Source organism: Camelus ferus, chromosome X (assembly GCF_009834535.1).
Source record: "Camelus ferus isolate YT-003-E chromosome X, BCGSAC_Cfer_1.0, whole genome shotgun sequence".
In the NCBI taxonomy this organism is placed as follows: domain Eukaryota; kingdom Metazoa; phylum Chordata; class Mammalia; order Artiodactyla; family Camelidae; genus Camelus; species Camelus ferus.
Window position 1 is genome coordinate 73491345 of NC_045732.1, and position 20242 is coordinate 73511586.

General features: G+C 35.0%; 1 pseudogene; it reads left to right on the forward strand.

Moving 5' to 3' along the window:
* The first annotated feature begins 19236 nt into the window (after positions 1-19236).
* Positions 19237-19923, forward strand: LOC102505633 (annotated as a pseudogene).
* Positions 19924-20242: the final 319 nt, after the last annotated feature.

Genomic DNA, 20242 nt, shown 5'->3' on the forward strand with positions numbered 1-20242 from the left:
TTAGTTAGGGTACAAATGTTCTGGTTAGAGAAAATAAGAAATGGTGATCATGTATTGAAAATACTCTGATGCGGTTTCTCACAACTGCTTGCCTGAACATCACTTCTTAGGCTATTCAGAATGAGTAAAACTGATTTTCCAGATTCCTTTTCTGAAATTGGTAAACACAATTCAATAAGCTAAATAAAATGGGTTTAATTATTAGTAAGAATGGTATAGAAAATAGTTACTGCATCTGATTCTTAAAATCACCAACAAAATAGCATGATTTAGAGTAAACAGAATCCTAGAAGGGCTTATGTGTTTCTTCTTTTTCATACATGTTTAGGTCTCTGAGAGGTCACAAGGCACTCTAAGATTGCAATTTTAGCCATCAAAATTAGCATGAGAGATAGCAAGAAAACTTCCGTGATGGTATACAAGGTGGTGTTATTCAAATCAGCACATAACATTTATTCCTCTTCTTAAATCTCCAGGATGAGAAGAGGAAGTCTTAAGTATAGCAGCCTTTCAGGAGACAGATAAAGTCTGGGGAAAAGAGTTCAAGGGAAGTATAATTAAGTATTGAAAATCAACCAAAGCAAAACTTGGATGAAAGCGAGAAACCTTTAACAAACCAATCAAGTAGAATAGAAAATGTGTGGAAGTAGTTCATTTTTAAAGCCTTCAAGCATAAAAATCTATTACTGATATAAAAAAAATCTAGATACTTCATGTGTCTAGAAATGCATGCTGAGTACGTTAAGAAACTGGGCATATTTGATAAGGTTCATTAGCATCAAGGAGGGTCTCGTATACCCAGAGAGTGTTGCTGATACTGGTGCTACTAAGACAGCCCTGTGTGGGTGTGTGTGTGTGGGTGGGTGGACCTGTGCACATCCAGGGTCCCAGACACTTGTGAAGCATGTGCCCTCAGTATCTGATCATCTTACATTTTTTTGTTTTCAGAAGCAACAAGAAAACAAAATTCATAAGAGAAAATCTGCCTCTCTGAGTAACATTCAGCTCATGCAGGCAGAGCGCTTTTTCATGTGCTGTCACGTGCTTTGTACCAGTCCAGTTTTCATATCTGTTGTGTTGCCCTTGGGCACCCCAGATGCTTTCTTCTCCTCTTCGTTGTTACGAAGGATAATTCAAAAACATGTTCAACTAGGGAAACCCATTTGGTGCACATATACACATATCCTGTTGTGTGTATAGTATACGTTTGACATATACCCATCTAAATATATTTAAATGTTGACTGGGAGTTACTGTGTTTTTTTAAAGGACAAAGTTATTGGACATTTATGCATTTTCCTAGCAATTAGAAAGCAAATTGTTTCAGAGCATGTTCGTTATTTGAGACTACTTTAGTGTTACAAAAATAATATTGAGACCTTAGGCTTTTTTTCCCAAATGTTATTAATTTGTTTAAGAGGATGAGAAACAAAAGCTGTAATGACTTTTAGCAAACATTTCTGCCTGCAGTCAAAAGCACTCATGCTCCCTTTCCAATCACCAGAGAGATTAAAATCATAACCATCTTATAGGACTGCATTTTTGACAGATTCTCTCATAAAAGGGATAGAGCTGATAATGCAGGTGGTAAGAAATTATTCCCCTGAATGCTTGTAAGGTTATGAAGACTGCATTTTTCAAAGAGCTAGTTATGGTGGCTAGATTTCAATTGTGCCTGCGATACAGAGTTCTACACTGGAGATTAAAGACTCCTTTATCAGCAATGACTTAGAGATCTGAAATGAAATATAGATCCAATTAATTTCATATTCCTGTGTCAGTGACGCTCCTTTCTCCTTTCAGAAGGAAACTGGGCATTTGGATTCTATAGAGTTTTATGGAAAGCTTCCATGGTGACACACTTATCTTGGTAAAACAAAGACCTTGGCTGGATCTTTAGCTGGATCAGATGTGAATGAGAATTTGAGGATTTAAAGCATCTTCGGTCACTGAAAGGCTGAAAATAACACTCTTTTCCACTTGTGAAGTGATTCCTGGACTAGCAGGATTTTTCAGTCTCATCTAATTCTGTCGTCCCATATTGATTGTTTATTTTCACATATTGAGAGGTATCTATTAAGTGCTGGAACTTTTCAGAAAAAAACTTTGTTTTGTTTTCTTTACCCTTAAGGGTACCTCCAGTTCTCTTAAATTTCAGCATGATTTTTCTTTTTTTTAAATGAGGAACTATAGCCTCAATTTCTAACTTTGTTACTAAGTTGTATGACTTTGAGCAAGTCAGTTACCTTCTCAGATTAAAACTGTGTTGTTACCTTAAGTTAATAGTTTGCTGTTGCTGTTGAAAATGATGATGATTATGATGCTTTCTTTTTTTGATGGTGAAATATTAACAAGAATTTTAAGAACATCATTCCCCTGAGCATATAAGGAGTAGCTCCTTCTATAAGAACAAGAGGAAGTAGGAATACTTTGTAATCTGAGCCAGAAAAGAGCTGATCATTCTTGGACCTGGTGTTAATCATTTCTGCCAAGAACAAAGGGGATCCCTTCAGAAACCAAAAGGCAATGGAAGGTCTAATGGGTGATACTTTGAATAAGGATGAGATAGAAATCTTTGGAGTGGCTATGAAGCACTGATGGTCTCTGGAGATTTAGGATCAGATCTTTGGGACCTAAAATATTGCATGATGTTGATAATCAGTTGTGTTCTTGTTCATCTTTGTTAATAATTATGCTTAGTCTAAAGTTTCCAAAAGGCTTACATTTAGAGGTAAGGTAAAACATGCAATAGATTATCCCAATGGTAATGTCGCTCAAGCTTCATGTATCCTTGTAAATGGAAAAAAAAAAAAAAAAAAAGAACGGTGGAATCAAAGGTAACTCACTGGAAAGTACATATATCTAAAGTAGTATTTCCATTTTATTACTCTCAGTCCCCTTACTCTGTGTTATTTTTTCCAATATCACATTTATTTTCTGTTGATTTACGTTCTGTCTTTCCAACCAAAAAGTCAGCTCCATGAACTCCAGTGCCTGGAGCAACACCTGACATTATAGTTGGCATTCAAAAAATATTTGTTGATTGTGATGGGGATGAGACTATGACACTCCAAATAATGCCACTTTGGCATAAGGATTATTTTGAACTGAAAGCAACTGAGAAGCAGCAGATGCATGTAGAACTCTCTGACTTCCCCCTATCTAACAGAAAGCAAAACATGCATTTCCTTTGAGAAAATGTCCCTATATCCCATACCAAGAAGAGGATAACAACTCTTAATACCGGAGATGGAGATGGCACTGGGATGAGTCTGCGTAAACAAACCTTATTAAATAACCCTTATCTACCATTGGTTCCCACCATATATTTGCCTTCCCACATTTTACCACCCCAGAAGCCCAAACTCCCTTTTCTTTGTCTAGTCACCTCTCCACATTTATTGCCTCTTATTAAAATGGTATATAAGCCCCCAAGTCTAACTGCTTCTTTGGATTCTTTTCTCTTTTTTTTCCCCCCAGGAATCCCTTGTGCATGTAAAATAAAATAAAATTTGTATGCCTTTTTTTCCTGTTTATCTATCTTTTGTAAATTTAATTTGCAAGTCCCAGCCATGCACCTAAGAGAATAGAAGAAAAGTTTTCTTTCCATAAAGTTTAATGAATAATTACCCAGATCCCAAAGGCTTTTGTTTCCCTATGCCACAGCCTATATGAACTACCATTACCAGTGTTAATCATTGGAGAATTAGATAGGAGTGCTTTACTTCCTTGCCATTTGGAAAGAAGAAGGCATTATCAAAATCTGATTACCTCCTAGGGTGCATCTCACACATGGATACTGTTTGTCTAATATGAGAAGAGTTGACATAGAAGAAGAGAGATAGAAAAATATGGTATTAGCTATCATTTGAGTGCTTTATGGGTGCCAGATCCTTCAAGTATTTTTTGAGTTTGATCTTATTTAATCCTCTGTGAGGTAGACAGTGTAACTAGTTCTGTTTCACAAGTAAGGAAACAGGTACCAAATGCTAAGTAACTTGCCCAAGACCCAAGATTAGAGTCTGAATTTGAACCTGGAAAACCTAACTACAGTGTTTACACACTTGCCCACTACACTCTGCTACCAACTGTGTGACAACACTTAGCTATAAGAACAGGATGGAGGCAAAATACCATGTCACTTTCTGAGAGCAATGAAGAGGAAGTCCAGAAAGGTGCCCAGATAAGCAGTTACAGAGGACTTTTAGCCTTTGCAGACAGGAAAATCAGAATTTTTAACAGAATAAACACACACTAATTAAGCTCAATTTAATGCAATTTGATATTAAGAATAGAACTGCCAAGTGGGACAAGACTCCACTTCTCTTACCATTTCATTCTCTCCCCACAGGCTTGCTATATGCAATACATAAATATTATCCAAATTTTAATTGGTGAATCTGAACTTAATATAGAAAGAATTTCTTAGATTTCTATTTAATTTGCACTCTTATAATAAGGATGTATTTGCCACAGTGACAAAATAGTTTTTCTTTGGGCTAGGGCACTCTGAATAGTGCTTGTTTGGGATTATCTTTGTTTGTCTTAGTGGTGTTTTGGTTTATATTTTACTGGTCAACACTCCTAATTCTTTTTTTTTTTCTCACTTAAAGTGAATTACATTTTAAAGAGATTTAAATAATAAGAAAACAATCATATTTACCCTATCTAGTTACCATTTCCCATGCTCTTCATTTGTTTTGCATAGATACGTTTTCCATCTGACACGTGTTTCCTTCTGCCCTAAGGACTTCCTTTAACATTTCTTGTATTACTGGTCTGTTGGTGATGAATTATTTACTCTTTTTGTCCCTCAAAAAGTCTTTATTTTGCCTTCTCTATTAAAAGCTATTTCCACTTAGCTATAGAAGTACAGACTGATTGTTTTTTCTTTCAGTACTTTAAAGTCTTCTTGCTTGCATTGCTTCCAATGAGAAATCTGCTGTCATCCTTTTCTTTGTGGCTCTATACAATTTGATTTGCTATGCCTTGGTGTTTCCTCCTCTGTTTCTGTTTGTTTGTTTATTATTGTAAGAACACTTAGCATACAATCGGCCCTGTTAACATAATTTTAAGTGCACAGTATGGTATTGTTAACTACTTATTTTCTTTGGATGTTCCACTAGTTGCAGTTAAATTCCTGTCAAGACTTGCAAGTCTGGGAGTTCTTTTCTTTCTTTCAGTTGCCTGAGCAACTTTCTACTCTCATTGTTTATATGTTTAAAATTTCAATCTCAGAAGGCACTCATGTATCCCTTATTTCCATATTTCTCTTCATTGAGAGATACTTCACTGTAACTCTAGCCATGTATGAAATTCTCATGTCAGTTGTTCTCTAGTTCATTTAGCTCTAGCAATAGCCTACTTTTAGTTACTTGAACACAATGAGCTCTCTCTTATCTCAGAGCTTTCACACATGTTGTTGACTTTTCTTGGAAAGCTCTTCTTCCTATTCATTAAGAAACTAATTCCTGCTCATTGCTCAGGATGCATCTTTTAAAAAGCCTCTTTGGGGAGCAATTCTTAGACTAGATTGAGATTCCTCTCATTTTTTCCTCTTATAACATGCTGGTCGCATAAAGTTTATCAAGATGTATAATTATATATTTATACAAGTTCTGTTTATTATTTACTTTTCCCCACTTCATGGTGTAATATCAAATACAAATTAAAATAAATGACTTAAATTCTCCCTATTGAAAAATAAGGAAAGAGATTCCCCTCCCCCCTTTTCAAAATTTCTTTTCCTGTCTTTTTCAAATGTATATAAATCATTTTAATGACTAAATAAGCCTCTTGCCAGTCTCACAACTCAGGAATATTTCCTCAAGAACCTGAAAGTCATGTCTTTGAAATGTAATCATCAAAGAATACGACGTCCTATCCTCCAGTTTCCTAGGAGGATATAGGCTTAAATTCAGCTGGCAAGCAACTCCAAAGGGCAAAAACCTACTTTCAATCATAAAGATAGCAGAAAATTAGCAATTTTATCTTGAGAACATTAATTTAATGTGTTATATTCATTTAGCTTAGAGTAAGATTTCTTCCTGTCACTGCGGTCTCTTTAACGGATTACCTGTGATGTGCATTGCATTCTGATTTATTGCTTGTTCAGTAATAAAATTGCTTTCTTTGTCTGCTACCTTTGTGGGGAGGTTTTCTGGGTTGGGAGGAGATTTTGTTTGTAAGCATATTTCCCCAATAATGGTGAGCTCCATGAGAACAGTAAGCAGGCCTGTTTTGTTTATCACTGTATTCTCAGTGCACACACAGTGACTGGTCCAGACTATAAGTCAAATAATTGTTTAATGAAAGAATGAATGAAGAGTCTAGCAGGAGATTGCATTTCTCCATTCACTTTTCTTGCAGGGCCATTATGAGGACAAAATGGAGCCTGACCAACCTAATTGTGAGCTTTAGTTCCATCAGTAATTTGCAGTGTGATCAAAGACATGTTGCTTAAACTCTCTGAGCTTGAATTTCCTTATCATAGAACACGGGTAATAGCACCTACGTCAGAAAAGTATGTGGGCATAAATTGATAGAATGCATTTAAAATAAGCAAGATGGTGCCTGCACATAAGAAGTAATAAATTCAGCTGATAATAGTTCATTATGATCATTTACCCCAAATAAATGAACATTTTCTTTGGGACCCAAAGATCACAGTGATTAGGACAGCTATAGATTGGAAGTGCTATGAAAAATTGCCTGTGGCATCTTGTCAGAAAATTTTGTAATTCCACCACCTCTGTCTTCAGGCTTATTTGGGCTTTTTCATTAGACTGACGTGGGACTGAAGCTCTTGCCCCAAGCCTTTTCCCTTCCTTTCCTCAGTGATCCATAAATGATACCTCATTCAGCCAGAAATTCAAAGTGTCAGATATGTCAGGGTGCCTGTTAGCCACAGGTAAGCAAAATACAAACTTACATTCTTAGTATCTGGCCTTTTCCATTTTCTCTTCTGATCAGTCAGTAGCCTCTCTGTGTGGACAACTGTCTATCTTCCTGTCCCAACCTAGATGGGAGAGGCCTCTTCTTATGCTTTCAAGTAGGTGAACCCAATAGGGTTATTTATGGATTTGCAGTCTTTTTAAACTCCCTTTAATAGACGTAGAATACATCATGCTATGATGTTACCCTCCCTCCCCCATCTTACATCTCCATACCCTACACTGAACATCCTTAAGTAGAGACAGTAGGATCAGAACAAAAACCATCGACATCCAATGTTTAAAATTCTTTAGAAAATAAAGCTACATAGATTAGGGAGGGCGTGTGTGTGTGTGTGTGTGTGTTTTTCACACAGAGTGAAAGGGAGAGAGAGAGTTATTCATGGAAGATCACTGAGCCAAGATTAAGAAAATGGCTTTCTCTGCTGGGACTGCCAGTGGGTCAATATGTGAACTCTGGCTAATGATTTAATTTCTTAGTTCATCTGTTTCTCATTATTAAAATTGTAACTGACAATGCCTTTCTGCAAACTAGTTTGCGGCACCTACCACAGCACTAGGCACAAATAGTTCACTCATTAATACCTGTAGATTAATTGATTGATCTATAGGGAAGTCATACGTGGAAATAATGAGGGTATTTTAAGCACCTAGAATAAAAGCTTTCATTACATTTAATGTAATATACTATACCTCATCATAGTACTGTCCTCAGAATTCAACGTTTTCAACATTTTAGTAATTAAACCTCTAAGAATGTCAGTCATGTTCTTTTCAACATTTCATTATGTCAGTTTAATATGGAAGCACTCTACTCAGAAGTCAGATTAGGAAACCTGGGCAAAGAAAATGGGATGCTGAGATGCTTGTATGCTCAGCTGTAGGAACATACCTCATAGTGTGATAAAGTAATAACAGTGATTTCCTTGTGTGACTCATAAGCTGATTCTGGTAACAGTTGCCAGAAAGAGTTCCACACATTGCTAGAATAACTACATAGCTTCTGGAACCATTTTTACTGAACTCCAAATCACAACACATGATTTGATCAAGGATTTTTTCCTGATTTATAAATATCTGTGAAAAGTCTTAAAAATCATTCAGGTTGATGTTGCATTCTATCTTTAATGAATTAACTTTACTGAGAATAATAAAATTATAGGACATCTGGATTATCTGTCCTGGACAATTTGGAACCATTAACTATCACGTGTACAGCCGAGATCATTACCTTGGAGAGGACAAAATTCATTGAAATTTAACAATGTTCGTGTGTTTATTTAAGTACTAATGTTGCTGTTTTATAGTCATACCTTGTATTAGCGTGTGTAAGATGCCCTAAAAGGAGAATAATAACAAAATAACTGAATCTGTTGTTTTTCTGCCCTGGAGTTCATTGATTGCCACAGCAGGTAGTAATTCCTTGTGCCTTTCTGTTAGAGAAATGTTAATAGACTACAGTATAATTGTTACTCAAGTATGCCTCTATACATCAGAAAAGTGGCTTGGTGTACATCTGTCATTCAGCGTAATAGTAATCTTTGTCACTAAAATTTCACAAAGGATCAATCCAGTTATTTTTCAGGAAATATAGATATCCTGATTTCCCTTTGACATTTACATAGTTACAGGAGACCATTATCCCTGTGACGATACTTCATTTTTAACTACCATTATCTTTACAGGAAATAAACACATCCACAGCCCTTTTAACTTTCTTATTTTAGAGGTCACAATTCAGCTTCTCTCTTGTTATCATTAGCGTATTAGATACTTCTTCTTATAAGAGGTTCTGTCTTCTTCATATGTCCTTGTGATCCCCATGTGAAATACTAGATTTCTTCTTTTCAACATGTTGAAGTCACTGCTGCTGATCGTGCTTGTTTCTTTCTTTGACCATATACTAGCCTCAAGCCTGAGGCAGGCAGAGCAGAGATGGCTGACAGTTCACAGGCCAGAGGAAACCATCTGGGCCTGCTTCTACATCTTTATGCTTGCCAAATTCACATGCCCCTCAGGACTGTGCAGCCCTGTAACTACTGAATTAGCCGATGTTTGGGAGTTTTCCCAGATTCAACTTCAATAAGGGGCCACTTTTCGCAAACAAATTCACAGCACCAGCAGGTTGATCAAAGATATTATCCTCTCCAGTCTTAACATTGAAGAGATTTAGTTTATATCCTAATGATGCATGCATTAGAAAATAGATGGCTGTGGGTAGGGGAGTGGGAAAATCAAATTATTATTTGATTCTTTGTTATAACTTTCAGCCAAAATAGAATTGAGAGTCCTAGAAGTATTATTAGAAGAATTAAATAGGAAACATATCTTAGCATACAAACAATTTTATTTTGATATCACAACATTGTCAATCAAATTGGAAACTCAGTTTTCACTTAGGAGAAATGAACATTAATTTTTTTACTTGCAAATCTCTCTTCTCTCACATTGGAAAAAACCCAAGAGGGGTTCTTTTCAGTTCTTTTTGCTAAATCATTCTGTCCTATTGTAATGCTGCCCCTCAAAGAGCATTACAGAGAACCTCTTCAAAGAAGAGGAGGGCACACGTGGGCACACTGGAGGCTGTGTTGCCATGTTAGCTCAAGATCATTTAAAAACGAAAAGCAAACAGAAAATCAGGATAGGATGGGTGTGTTGGTGGTCATTAGGAGGCTCCAAATGCTCAGTTTCTACCTTCATGAAATCTACTAGCTCCATCATTTTTTTTGTTCATAATGTATTGTTCCAGCATAAAAACAATCCAGTGTAAGTAGTAGTTTGTTCTGACCCTCCTGGAGTCTAATTTCCTGTGGTTGCTTCCTAGTTTGCGAGAAGCCAGGATTAAATGACAGGTGTCAAACTGAATAGAAAAAGACTGTAAGTAGAATTGATTGCCATATAAATACCATACTTCTACTAACTACTGTACTTAAATAGTACTAAGTACTTGATATAATATATTTTCAGGCTACTTAATCTTTTTAATCCTGAGGCTGTGTACCTGAGTGTCCAAAAATGTTTTTTGCAAGGCCAAATGATTTTGTAATCCTCTCTAGACACAGCTAGAGAGTTCCAAATTGATAGATAGGTGACAATGTGGTGTCATTGAAAGAACATGGGCTTTTGACTCAGACAGATGGCCTTTGGCAAGCTATTTAACTTGTCTGAGTTTCAGTTTCTTTAGGTGGAAAATGCATATCACTACTATTTCAAAGGATTGCAGAGATGATTAAAATAGAAAGTTTTTACAAAATATCCAGCACAGTGCTTGATATATACTAGGTGTTCAAGAACAGGTGTTCATAATATGAAAATCTAACTTCCAGAATATTTTAAAATACACTGTAAAATGACAGTTTTTATTGTCTAGATGTTTTCGGGTTATAAACTGTACTTGATATTAACAATAACCCTGTTAGATAGGAAGTAAATCTATTATATTCTCATTTTACAAATGAAAAATGTGGGAACCTAGTATGTATGTAACTTACCCTAAGATATCTAATTAGCAAGTGGCAGAATCAGAGTTAAAATGTAGTTCTCTTTTTTTCCAGTCTACTGCTGCCTAAATGGTGTAGAATAGGCATGAGTTTGGGGGGATTAAAATACAAATGTAAAAGGAAAAGAATTATAACTGAGGATAAATAATTTATTATTTATAACCATCCTGCAATTTCTAAGGAGAGTTGATCCTAAGGTCAGCCTTTTGTTAACAGTTACATTGTAACTGTGAAGTTAAAAAAATAAAAAAGAGCTAAATTGTTCTGGATAAGAAAAGGGAGAATTTGTTGTGAAAACTGGTCAGTTACATGCAAAAGAATGAAACTGGACTTCTTTTTCACATATATACAAACATAAACTTGAAATGGATTAGAGACTTAAGTGTAAGACCTGAAACCATAAAACTCCTAGAAGAAAACATAGGGAAAAGCTCCTTGACATTAGTCTTAGCAATGATTTTATGGATATGACACCCAAAACACAAGTAACAAAAGCAAAAATAAATAAGTAGGACTACATCAAATGAAAAAGTTTTTGCACAGTGAAGGAAACTATCAACAAAATGAAAAGGCAGCCTATAGAATGGGAAAAGATATTTGCAAACAATATGTCCAATAAGGGGTTAATATCCAAAATATACAAAAACTCATACAGCTCAACATCAGCAAAGCAAACAACCAGATTAAAAACTGGGCAGGGGATCTGAATAGTTATTTTTCCAAAGAAGACATACAGAGAGCCAAAAGACACATGAAGAGATAGTCAACATCACTGATCATCAGGTAAACGCAAATTAAAACCACAAAGAGATATCACCTCACAACTGTCAGGATGGCTGTCATCAAAAAGACAAGTAAAAATAAGTGTTGGTGAGGATGTGAGAAATGGGACCCTCATGCATTGTTAGTGGGATTATAAGTTGGTGCAGCCACAATGGAAAACAGTATGAAAGTTCCTCAAAAAATTAAAAATACAACTGTGGATAATCCAGCAATTCCACTTCTGGGTATTTACCCAGAGAAAACAAAAAAATACTAATTTGAAAAGATATATACACACCAATGTTCATTGAAGCATTATTTACAATAGCCAAGATATGGAAGCAATCTAAGTGTCCATTGATAGATGAATGGATAAATAAGATGTAGCATGTGTGTGCGTATATATATGTATATATATACGCACACACATGCACACCACACACACATTTATATATACATACTCACGATGGAATACATACTTACTCAGTCATTAAAAATGAAATATTACCATTTGCAACAAACATGGATGGACCTGGATGGTGTTATGCTAAGTGAAATAAGTCAGACAGAAATACAAATAGCGTATGATATATGTGAAATCTAAAAAACAAAGAAAGAAAGAAAAACAAAAAGAGACTCATAGAGACAGAGAACAAATGGGTGGTTGCCAGAGGGGAGGGCGCTGGGATGGGGAAAATAGGTGAAGGGGATAAAGAGGTACAGATGTCTAGTTTGAAAATAAATAAGCCACATAGATGTAATGTATAGCATAAGTAATACAATCAGTGATATTGCAATAACTTTATATGGGGACAGATGGTTACTAGACTTATTGTGATCATCATAATGGATGAAAATGTAAAATCAGTTTGTAGTACACCTGAAACTAACATATTATCATACCTCAACTATATTCCAATTTAAAAAAAAAAAAAAGAAAAGAGAGAACGCTTGGGGGTTAGGTATGCTTGATTTGGGAGGCTAAAGCCAGGCAGGTAGACCAGCTGAACTATGGGTCTGCGGGATGAGGGTGCTGTTGTTGAAAGAGAACTTTGGAGAAATAACAGAGATACCTCTTTGATACTTTATAATTTTCTTCTTGAGGTGTGATGTAGCTCTAACCTCCACTCCCCTAACAAATCATCAGCAAAATTTCAATTTGTTAATATTGCTACTAGAGTAGATTTTGTTGGGATATAGAAAATGACAAGATGTATTCCAGAGTTAGTTGGAATCATGTCTATCCTCAACTGACAACAGTCATATCTAGGTTACAAAAGAATAAATAGCTATATTTTAACCTTTACACACGATTATGGGTACTTTTTAAAGGTCTTTGTTCTATAGCAGATGCCATAAATTCCAATATGGCCGAGCAGATGGTAAAAGGAGTGAGGCAGGCTGAGTGGAGGTTGTGTGCCTCTTCTAAAGAGGACTGGCTCAGCTCAAACCTGACACATGGCTGTTGTGCAGATATGAGTATTGCCAGATCTTCTGATTTTTTTCCAAAAAAAAAAAAAAGCAAAATAAAAAACAACAACTGGTGATCTGAAATATTGTGTTGAATTTTGTGAATTTAAAATCTGCTATATTTTTAAAACAAAGTGAAATAAATAAGCAAACAGAAAACACTATGTTGGCTAAACAAAACAACTTACAAGCTGGATCTGCCTCTGGACCACCTGTTTATGACTTCTGCCAATATTCCCATTCCTTCACATGCTACAAATTAAATTTGAGAAGCACTGGTATATATCTGGTATATATACATTCTGAACACCTCAGGCTAGGGTTTTAATAAGTAATTGTATGACCTTGGGAGAGTACCTGTCTTCTCTGTACTTCAGTTTCCTTACCTGGATAATAGGAAAAAATCATTATGTTTACCTCATAGGATTGTTGTAAGGATTAACTATACTAATGCATTGTTCTCTTCATTCATTCTCATCAATCTCCTAAAATTACTCAAAGTATATATTTGCCTCAGGTTAATCTCTATCCAATAGTATCATCATTCACCAATAGTGGTGGCTGCTGAAGAAGAAAAAGTCTCCTCTTTATGTCCTTTTATTTTCATCCTTAGCCCTAGTCAATAACCAAGCTATGTTTTAACCAGTACCACGGTCTCTCCAAATTTTCCTAAGGACATAGGTAAATTTCTAACCAAACTCCAGTGGGATGGTCATTACCATTATTCCTATTACATAATGCTGAGGAAGTGAGCTTTTTGCAGGTGCTGCTTTGATCTCACTGCTTTTGTCCTAAAAACTCTATACTTACTTTCCATCCACTACTTAAGACGGAGCCAATTTTCTCACTTGCAGTTTTTTTTTTCAGTTTACAAAAATAAATGCTTATAAAATTTCAAATGATACAAGAAACTGAAACATTATTTTTTTAAGCCAGTGAAATGCTGCCAACCAGATATAACTACCACATTTTACATGTTGTTTCACAATCTGCTTTTTTCATGCATCATTGTGTTGTGGACATTTTCTCTAATCAATGACTTTAACCTAATAAATAAAACAACATAATTTGTAAATAGTTTTCTAATATTCTCTTTTGTAGAAATAGCATGATTTATTCAACCAAACCTTTACAGAGGAGCATTTACATTATTCCCAATTTATTTTTGCATCACAAAGACTACTATTTTTATACATATTTTTCCTTTTTCCTGTTACTTTTCTGAATATATGTTCCTAGAAGGGGAATTGCCTTGTGAGTATATATACATATATGAGAATTTTTACACTTATTGACAGTTTGCTTTCTGGAAAGTTTTACTATTTTGTACCAATACTGGATATTTTAAGTTTCTTTTTTATTCTTCCACCCTTGCCAGGCTCATAAAGGACAAATGATACCTCCTTCCTGGTTTTTTTGTTTTGTTTTATTCTATTTTTGTTTTGGTTTGTCTTTTGCATTTCTTTGATTGGTCAAAGATCTTTTCATATATTTGACAAATTTTTGCTTTTCTTATGAATTATCTGTTCCTTTTTACAGTTATTTCTATCAGAACTTTCATTTATTTTGTACTTATGGGAATTTTTTTATATAACCCACTGTTTTATATAAATATTGCAAATATTTATGCAGATATTTGCCCTTTGTCAATTTTCTGCCAATTTTTATGAAGCAGGTTGCTGAGGAACAGTGATAGTGATAAGTGAAACCATCAATGTACCCTTCACCATGTGCCAGGCACTGTTCTAAATTCATTATATAGATTAGCTCATGTAATCCTGTCTTTAAACCTACTATTATTCCTATGTTCTGATGAGGAAGATGAGATACAAAGGAAGCATGTGACTTGACCAAGGTTCTACAACCAGTGGCTCTGCTGGTATTTGAAAGGAGGTGGTCTGGCTACACTCCATGCTCTTAATTACTGTCTAAGATAAACAAAGCAGACACTACTAGTTAAAGAGATAAGGACAGATTTTATTCAGTAATACTGTTGCAATAGGGAAAAGACTTGAGCATGAACTGAATTCAACTTCCATTTGGGCGAAAGTGGCTGAGCATTTTAAAGGGATAATGAGGAAATGGGAAGGAAGTATAGTGGGGGCTTGAGTAGATTCAAGGAAGTAGAAATTTATAAAAAGTGGGAAAGGGGGATGGTTAATGTAATTGTATCTTCTGGGTTTTTAAATTGGTGCTTATCAATGTTAGGCTCTTATCCTCCCACAGAGATGGGGAGATAGGAGCCCTGTCTTCAGGTGTTGGCTAGAACAAACCTCTTTTGGTGGCCTTAAGCTTTCCCAGATAGGAACTTAAGTAGGCTGGAGTCACCATTCTAGAGCTGCAGCCTTGCGCTGTTAGAAACTATGCTAGAGTTTTTCCAATTCCTTTAATATGTGGAAGGTGTGAGGTGCCTCGTTAGTGCAGTAGGTAGCACATCAGTGTCATAATATGTGGAAGGTGTGGACAAAAATCATTTGTGCAGTCTTTGTAGGCTAAGATTGAGGCCTAGTTCATAGGAGGGCTCGGAGAAGCCTGACTAGAGTTTGGCCAAGCAGAGAATCTTTCTCACTACTATTTTTACTGCCAATCACAATTCATGGTTACAATCTTGACCTAAAGACTGACTTTTTATCATTGTGGTAAACCTAAACCTAAAATCTACCATTTTAGCTAAGCTTAAATATCTAGTTCAGAGCAGTAAGCACATCCACGTTGTTCTGCAACCCTCACCACTACCCATCTCTAGAACATTTTCATTATCCCAAACTGAAACTCTGTACCTATTAAGAAATGACTCCCCATTTCTTCTCAGCACCTGATAACCTCTATTCTATTTTCTTTCTCTATAAATTGAACTAGTCTAGGTATCTCTATTATTGGAATCATATAATATTTCTCCTTTTGTATCTGGCTTATTTCACTTATCATAATGTCTTCAAGGTTCCTTTGTATTTTAGCATGTGTCAGAATCCCAGTCCTTTTTAAAGTTAAATAATACTCTACTTTATGTATGTACCATTTTTTATTTATCCATTCATATACTGATAGGCACTTGGGTTGCTTCCACCTTTTGGCTGTTGTAAGTAATGCTGCTATGAATATGAGTGTACAAATATGTCTGAGTGCCTGTTTTCACTTTTGGGGGATATATACCCAGAAGTGGAATTGCTGGATCATGTAGTATTTCTAACAGACATATATAGAATATATCAAACAAAAAACTTCTATTATATCAATTTAAAAATAATCAATTCATTTGAAATAAGATCTCAAAGGAAATATTTAAAGGTTCTAAAGAGATGATTTTTTTTTTAAAGAGTTAAAGCTATGAGCTGGTAGAGAATAGGAAGAAAAAGAAAGAAAAAAGTATTACTAAAATGAAAGCTAGATAACAAGCAGAAAACAGTAACAGATATAGCTGAAAACACAGTCAAGGACATGAAAGAGCTGGTGTAAGGAAATGATAAAAATGAAATAGAAAAAAAGAAAGATTTTTAGAATTTCTATAGGATGTGTTAGCTAATTATGACAATTGAGTTCCCACATACACACAATTTATATACCTGAAGAAGGGAACAAGATTATATTTTTAAAATGTTAGAGTAATAGTATAAACAAACTTTCCTGAAATACAGGAATGCCCAAATCTCTCATTCAATGCCAGTTTCTATGTTAGTATAGAGGCAAGAACAGGAGAGATGGATCTCTGGGGTACAGGTGCAAATGGAAACTAGAAATTGGAGAGTGGAACAAACATTGAAAAATCCTCTAATCCTAAGCAACCCCATCCTAAGCGGAAGGCAACAAACACCAGAGGAATTTGGAGATTGCTACACTGAGAGTACGCAATGACCAAACTCAAAATCAGCTCATCCTAGAAAAAGAAATTGGTATGCTCACTTTAAGACATAAATACATTTATCCCAATCTCTGCTGCTTGACCCAAGATGTCTGGTCTTCAACAAAAATATACAAAACATAGCAAAAAAAAAAAAAAAAAAAAGCAAGGAAAAACACGCCATCAGAGACAGTAATCAACAAAACAAGATGCAAATATATCTAAGATATTGGAACCAGAGACAAGAAATTTAAAATACCTATAATTAACATATTAAATGTGCTAGTTAGTTCAAGGGTTAGCAAACTATCCAAGCTAGAGACATTTTAAGGACGTTTGTAAAATGATGAACAACAACAACAAAAATTCAAATCTAGGAATTTATACCAAGTGAAATTTCTTTCCCAAATAAAGGAGAATTAATTTTTTTCAGAAAAACAAAACCAAAGAAAATTTATTGCAAGGATATATACAAGACAGATAAAATACTAGAATTAATAAATGATTCACAGGGGTCACTGAATGAACAAATATAAATATAAAATATAACAAATAAACATACACAAATACATGAAAACTGAAAAAATAAAGTTGTACTAAATATTAAATGTTAAAAATAAATTTATCAAAAATTGTACACAACATTAACACAGAGAATAGTGGAACCTTAGACAAATTAAAACGTATTAAGTGAGGCATAAATCTTGTTCTTGGATTAGAAAACTCAATATTGTAAAAAAAAAAAGTCAATTTGTAAAAAGCAAATCTATAGTTTCAATGTAATCTTCGTTAAGATCATGAAAGTTATTTTTGTGTATGGGTATGGAAAAACTGATTCTAAAATTACATGGAAATGGCAAAAGTCTAAGAATAGCTAAAATAATCTTTAAAAAATGTTTGAGAATATTCTGTGGGATATTAAGGCTTATTTCAAAAGTATAGGAATTGAACTATTGTGGCATTAGTGGAAAAATATACAAATAGACCAATGACACAAAATAAACAATCTAGAAATGGACCAGTGAATGTTAAAGGTAACAATGCATCCTAGTCTGCAAAGGACTGTGCTTTAAAAATAATGGCAGTAGAAAATTTGGATTTCTGCATTGAGAACAAAATGGATGTTTATTCCTACAATATACCAGAACACATTCCTGGTAGATTGTAGCTGTTAATATGAAAGGTAAAACAATAAGGCCTCTAGTAGATAACAGAGGAGAATATGTTCATGACCTTAGGAAAGTCAAGGAATTCTTAAACAGAACACAAAGTATATTAGCACTGAAGGAAATAAATGATAAATTGGAATTTATTAAAACTAAGAATATTCCTGTAAATCACAACTAATAGTGTGAAAAGGAAAGCCACAGTGTGGGAAAAGATATTTGTAATATTTATAATAAGCAAAAGACTCATCCAGAATAAACAGAAAATTCTTACAAATCAATCTGAAAAAGGCAGCTAACACAATAGATTAACGAGTAAAAGATTTGAACAGGTATTTTACAAATTATGATACTTAAAAATTCAACGAATATATGAAAAGTTGTTCAACCTGATTAAGTATAAAGAAGTGCAAATTCAAATTATAGTGAAAAATCTATTCCCACCCAAAATAATGATTAAAGTAAAAAGAGTGATAATACCACGTGTTGGTGAGGAGTGGAGCAACTGGAACTCTCATACCATAATGAATTAGTGTAAATTGATGCAGTCTCTTTGAAAAGCTGTTTGGTAGTATTTGATAAAGCTGATCGTATGTGTACCCTATAATCTAAGACTTCTACTTCTAGGTATATATTCAAATGGAGTGTATACTAATTTGCACCAAAAGTCATGTACCAGAATGATCATAGCAGCATGATATAAATAGTCAAAAATTGAAAATAACTCAAATATACCTCAGTAATAGAACTGATAAAATTTGTAGACTATTCAATAACAAAATGCTATATGGCAATGAAGATAAAAAAAATACTGATATTCAAAACGACATTGATTCATCTCACAAAAATAATGTTGACCAATAGAAGCCAAACACAGCAGAGTACGTATTGTATTCTTCAATTTATACAAAAATTTTTAAACAGGCAAATTAATGAGGTGTTAGAAGTCAAGATAATGGTTCCATCTGGAGAGCAGGTGGGTATAAGAAGGGATTCTGGGATGCTGGTAACATTCTATTTCTTAATCTGGGTGGAGATTTCATAAGTATGTCCATTGTGTGAAAATTCATTACATTATATAGACTTAGGATTTGTGTACTTTTATGTAATATATGTGAATTTACATGTATATGTATACATATGTACATATCTATGTAGTTTGTAAAAATTCCTCTGATATTATTTCTATATTTGGTATCTGCTGTTGTTGAAAATCTACAAATAGCCCAGTCATTTTTTCCCTTGTTAGATGACTATCAGACACTTGGAGTTGCCTAGCCATTAGCCAGTCCCCTTTCACTTCTTCCTTGCTGTCAGAGTCCCATCTTTGATAATAGAGCATGAAAGTGTTAGAAAATCACTTCCTCAGCCTCCTTTACAGCTAGAGTATAGTATTGTGGTCTTATTGAACTGATAAGATGTAAGGAGAGATTGCTGGAGTGTTATAAGAAAGATTTTTCTCATAACAAGAAAGATAAGTGAGCTGCCTGGATGTAGAGCAGGAGGCTGAGAGAGATCCTATCCACTTCCATCTGTTGCACAGACCCCAGTGGAAATTGTGCATTATCAGGAGACTCTGGTGTACACGGCAAAGCTGGCCAAGGAAGCTGAGCGATAGGATGAAATGGTAGAATTAATAAAGAAAGTAGCAGGGATGGATGTGGAGTTGACAGCTGAAGAAAGAAACCTATCTGTTGCGTGTAAAACTGTGATTGGAGCTAAAAAGAGTCTCCTGGAGAATAATCAGCAGCACTGAACAGAAAGAAGAAAATAAAGGAGACTGAGTAGACAAACTAAAAATGATTCAGAAATACTGGCCAATGGTTGAGATTGAGCTAATCCGCTGTGACAGTTTGGATGTACTGGATAAACACTTCATTCCAGCAGTTAACACTGGTGAGTCCAAAGTTTTCTATTAGAAAATAAAAGGGGACTAACACAGTTATCTGGCTGAATTTGCCACAGGAAGGAGGCTGCAAAGAGCAGCCTAATAGCTTTAAAGCTGCCAATGATATTGCAATTATAGAACTTCTACCAGTGCGTCTTGTTTGCTTAGGTCTTGCTCTCAATTTTTTGTATTCTACAGTGAAATTCTTAATTCCCCTGACCATGGCTTTAAGATACTAAGAGGACTGCATAGAGGCTTTTTCAGCATTACTGTATCATCTCCTGCCAGATGTGGCAAGATCGCCATTAGAAATGGAAATTACATTCAAAAGCCGTTAGACTTCTAGGCGATGCAAGCATCTGAGAGAGAAGTTAATTACACTTAGAGGCATAAGTGGTATCATTTTTCCTTTTTCTAATTGTTTAAATCAGATTTTATACCAGTGTTTAAAATTAATTGGGTGTTAGCTTGAGGTGGTTAAAGGGGAGTTCATTGGGGAGTTCGTTGTAATGGTTTTATTGTAAAACAGTGCTTCAAACTCTGCTGAAATGTTGCTGAAAAGCATGATGCTGGTAACTGTCCAACAATCTATGGCTGCTCTTCTTGCCTACTTGCACTCTCCCTCTGAAGCAGGTTAGCATTGAGGGTGGTACGCAAAAGTCAGC